The following is a 5,488-nucleotide window of genomic DNA, read 5'->3' on the forward strand; positions in this document are numbered from 1 at the left end:
TAAATCATTACCATGTTGTTATTAAAATACATGAGGTGTAGCACCTCATTTAAATTATACTCCCACATAATAGATATGAAATGTTGACCTTGGTCAACCTATATTTCATACCTTATTATTATTTGAGGAGATTAAATCTTAATAGGAGTTAATGAGAGGAAATTATTTTTCTTCAAAGAATTAATTCTCAAACCAAATCAATATTTGTAATGAGAGGATTTTTTTTTCTCTTAAATAAGAAAACCAAGTAAATCACCATGCTTGATTGATGTGGTGCTAGAATAAACTTGTGTGAACCTTTGGTGTGTTTAGTCTAGCATGTAAGTTTGGTTTGGTGATTGTATACCTCGTATTCGTGTATAGACGCTAGTAACGAGGAGTATCAAGAGGAGGAAGGCTACTCCCAGGAGGAGGAGGAAAACTTTGACCACTACCCTGCTCAAGGCAAGATAACACTCTTGCAAAGCACCTTGTGCAAAGCTCTACAAGAGCAAGGCACCATCACTCTTTACTTTATGTCTAATCAACCTATCCCATGTTTTTACCTTGCAATTATTTTGCTTATTGTATTTCAAAGCTTATTTTTGATTCATGCTTCACTTGGTCTAGAGTAGAATAAGAGCACCCAAGTTAGCCTAGAGAAAATCAAAGCTAGATAGCACCCCTCATGAATAGATGCTATTGCTAACTAAATAAAATTGACTACTCTAGATGGGAACTTGTGAAATGACTTTGAAAGGTTTTGAAGGTGAAGGTGGCCTGAATGCCTTGGTGAATTTTGATGAAAACTGATGATTGGGTTTTGAATGCGATACCTTTCCAATTATACAAGTACCCCCACAATACCTGATTATGTGTAGGGCTTAACTGGAAGTTTGTGTGTCTTAGTATGAGTTCCCTCTAACAAGCATCATAGGGGTTATGCCGAGGCTGCCTCCGTTAAAGTAAAATGATGTGAATATGAGGTGAATGTACGACCCAAGCCCTGTGCAGTTCCCGGGTTGACGGTTTTTCTTCACCGGGAGGCCAAGCTCATGGGGAGAGGTGCCTATACTAGGGTATATAAGTGAAAGGTTAGGGTTGATGATCCGCGTACTGAGTTACGATGATTCGGGGTTATCCTCGACGGATGTAATCAAAAGTTGTGGCACAAGAGTACAACCTCTACAGAGTGTTAAACCTATTCGAATAGCCATGTCCACGGTTACGGACGATTGGAAAGGCCATACTATTCCTTGTCAGAACTTTTGTCTTAAAAAGGATGGGTGAATTGAAAGGTGACTTGACTTGAATTACCATTGATTTGTTGGGAATGACACTAATGTTCCCACTTGAGTTACTTAGCTAAAATGAGGATTTCTTTACTAAATGTTTATGAACTAAACTTGGCTTTATGCAAATAAACCTAGAGCTTTGCACCCCTTACTAAAGTTGTTAAGTATTACATTAGTATTGGTTTGCGAGTACTTTAAAGTACTCACGGCTGTGTCCCTGGCTATTCAAATGCCAGACTATGAAGAGGAGCCACAGTATCAAGATGATGGACAACAGGACGTCTACGATAACTAGGAGCATCTTCTAACGTCAAGCGTTGCCTGTGGAATAGATAGTCCACTACTACTTCGCTTCCGGTACGTATTGTGTTGTTGAACAATCTATTTGTGTAATATTGGATCATGTGATCCATTGTTGTAAGACATGTATGTGTTGTAATAAATGATGACTCTATGCTACTTAAACTATTATGTCTCGTAAAAACAATCTTCCTGGGATTGCAATGTATGGCATAATAGGCATCTGGACTTAAAAATCCGGGTGTTGACAAGTTGGTATCAGAGCCATTGTTTGACCTTAGGAGACCCTAGTTAGAATGGACGTCTGAAAAACTTAGTTTCAAATTCAATGAAGTGAATAGTTACGAAAAACATATTCACACTCTTACCTTTGAGATCTTTTTAAACCATAAATTCATGCTCTTCCTTATAAGTAATTAAAATTTTGAACACTTGCACTTCTCTAACTTACTCCTCAAATTCCTCTACAGATGGAGCCGTTCATCCAGACTGAAGTGTACCAGCTGGGAAATGGCGGAGACATGATCTTTGAAAGGGACCTTCATGCCCTATCAGAGTTTCTTGGACGCTCGCCTCCTGAGTTCTACGGGGGTCAAGTCAATGACCAGCCCGGAGGACAGCTGCAGTGGGTCATCATGGCCGACCTCCGCGGGAAGCCTGAGTCCCCCATGTTCGGAAGGATCCAGTTCTCTGTCAGGGAGAACAACTGGGCGGACGGACTCGCACGCGCTCTGCAGGAAGCACTCGCCCGTCTGTGCGGGCAGAACTCAATGGCCATCCAAGGGGAACGCTTTGCTCACCTCGCAAGGCACACCTCCTTGGAATACCCATGAACCTGCCGTTCCACCCCGTGCTGAGGCACCATGTGGACCACCTCGACTTCATGCTGTGCGAGACTCGCACGGAGCTGGACAACTCCCGCGCCTACGCCAACCACACCTACCTCCAGCTGGTTTAGCAGGCCGAGACCATCAAGGTCATCGCCAAGGAGCGCAGGGCTCTTCGCCGCCTAAACGCGAAGAAGGACTACACCATCCACCGCCTCAATGCCAAGATCGCCTCACTGAAGGAGACTGTCGCGACCCAGGCAGAACAGCTCCAGGAACTGGAGGGAGAAGGCGAGGGAGAAGACATCCAGGGGGATGGCTACTCCTACGTGAGCAACGATGATGACTACGAGGAGGAGGAAGATGAAGACCTGGCCTTCCACCCCTATGTGGATGGCTATGAGCACCTGGAAGCCGGGATGGATAACACCTTCTCGATCAATGTTGATGGAGAGTAGTCCCACATGAGCACTTGCGTAGCGTGATTTGTATCGGTCCTTTGTATCAGTCCCTTGTATCGTAGAATGGTGAAAGGGTTCTTCAAACCCTCCGGTGTGTTACCTTGTAATATTTGCTACTTGAATGAATAAGAGTGTGTTTAATTTCAACATGTCAAGAACTCAAGTTTTAAACTTTGTGAACTTTACCCAAAACAAGCCATAGAAATTTCCCTCTCGTCTCATGATCTATCTCCATGTTCAGATGGCACCTCCAACTCGCAGTACCAATCAGGATGCGATGATGCAGATGTTGCAGATGTTGATGGCAGATCGAGAGGCTGAAAGAGCTGAAAGGCAAGCCAATATCGCAGCAATACAACAGATTGCACAGAATAACCAAGGCCACGGAAACCATGACCATCCTGGGTCCAAGCTGAAGAACTTCCAGAACACTAACCCACCTGTGTTCAGCAAGACGGAAGAACCCCTTGACGCTGATGATTGGCTCCAAACCATGGAGAACAATCTTGAAGTTGCCGGAGTGGAAGATAATGACAAGGTGCTGTTTTCCACACACTACTTGGCAGGACCTGCACGAGCCTGGTGGACGAGTGCCCGTGCATTGAATGCGGGGCAAATGATGACTTGGGCAGATTTCAAGCTCAAGTTCAGCAAGTACCATGCACTACAAGAAAAGTTGCCATGGCCGACGAAGTTGAAGTCGCGCCGTGGTTGCTGGTGTACCATGGCCGACGATTTTGGGTCTGTCCGTTGTGCATGTCAAAACGTTTTTTTCTCGTTTTTGAGGCCACCTAGCCCGACGAAAACGGCCAAAACGTTGCGTATGGTGGCCCGGGACGTGGTGCATCTCGAATTCTCGGGTTCGCCGGCCGAGTCAATGCAAATCCGCACCGCCGAGGGATGTAGGGCCCAGATGGCAGCCTCTCTGGCATTGTTTTTTTTCTCGATCGCGCCATCTCGTTCAACGCTCTCCGATCGAGCCGTTTACGATGCAGGATCATGGGTCCCGCATGTCATCCTCTATGAACCAAAATTCTTTCTATTCTTGGATTTTTTTTGACCCCCTGATTTCTGGCTACTTCCTTTTTCTTTTGATCCCTTGCCGCCTTGGAAACGTTGAGACCGTTGCTGCTAATTGGGACCCACATGTCATCCTCTATGAGCAATCAACTTTCTTTTCTTGGAGTTTTTTTGGCACCTCAAATTTGGTCACTTGCCTTTTTCTTTCGATCCCCTGGCGCCTCTCGAACGGTGATACCGCTGCTGCTAAATGGGACCCGCATGTCATCCTCTATGTACTATAAAACTTTCTTTTCTTGGATTTTTTTGGCACCTCATATTTGGTCACTTACCTTTTTCTTTCGATCCCCGCCGCCTCTCAAACGGTGAGACCGCTGCTGCTAAATGGGACCCGCATGTCATCCTCTATGTACTATAAAACTTTCTTTTCTTGGATTTTTTTTGGAACCTCATATTTGGTCACTTGCTTTTTTCTTTCGATCCCGTGCCGCCTCTCAAACGTTGAGACCGCTGCTGCTAAATGGGACCCGCATGTCATCCTCTATGTACTATAAAACTTTTTTCTTGAATTATTTTTGGCTCCTGATATTTGGTCACTTCCCTTTTTCTTACAATCTCATGCCACGTTTGAAACGTTGAGGCCCTGCTGGTTCATGGGACCCGCATGTCATCCTCTATGTACTATAAAACTTTCTTTTCTTGGATTTTTTGGCATCTCATATTTGGTCACTCGGCCTTTTTCTTTCGATCCCCGCCGCTTCTCAAACGGTGATACCGCTGTCGCTAATTGGGACCCGCATGTCATCCTCTATGTACAATCAAGTTTCTTTTCTTGAATTATTTTTGGCTCCTCATATTTGGTCACTTGCCTTTTTCTTTCGATCTCATGCCACGTTTGAAACGTTGAGGACCCCGCTGGCTCATGGGACCCGCATGTCATCCTCTATGTGCTATAAAAGTTTATTTTCTTGGGTTTTTTTTCACCCTCTGATTTTTGGCTATTTCCTTTTTCTTTTGATCCCCTGCCGCCTTGGAAACGTTGAGTAAGCTGCTGACTCATGGGACCCGCATGTCATCTGATACGTCTCCGACGTATCGATAATTTCTTATGTTCCATGCCACATTATTGATGATATCTACATGTTTTATGCATACTTTATGTCATATTTATGCGTTTTCCGGAACTAATCTATTGACGAGATGCCGAAGGGCCAGTTGCTGTTTTCTGCTGTTTTTGGTTTCAGAAATCCTAGTAAGGAAATATTCTCGGAATCGGACGAAATCAACGCCCAGCATCCTATTTTTCCACGAAGCTTCCAGAACACCCGAGAGCCACCGAGGGGAGCCCCGGTGCGCCCGGATGATAGGGCGGCGCGGCCGGGGCCTCGGGCCGCGCCCCTATTGTGTCACCGCCTCGTCGCCCCTCCGACTCCGCCTCTTCGCCTATATAAAGGTCCCAGACCTAAAACCTCGATACGAAAAAGCCACGGTACGAGAAACCTTCCAGAGCCGCCGCCATCGCGAAGCCAAGATCTGGGGGACAGGAGTCTCCGTTCCCGCACGCCGCCGGGACGGGGAAGTGCCCCGGAAGGCTCCTCCATCGACA

The sequence above is a fragment of the Lolium rigidum genome, chromosome 7 (genome assembly GCF_022539505.1).
Source record: "Lolium rigidum isolate FL_2022 chromosome 7, APGP_CSIRO_Lrig_0.1, whole genome shotgun sequence".
Lineage (NCBI taxonomy): Eukaryota > Viridiplantae > Streptophyta > Magnoliopsida > Poales > Poaceae > Lolium > Lolium rigidum.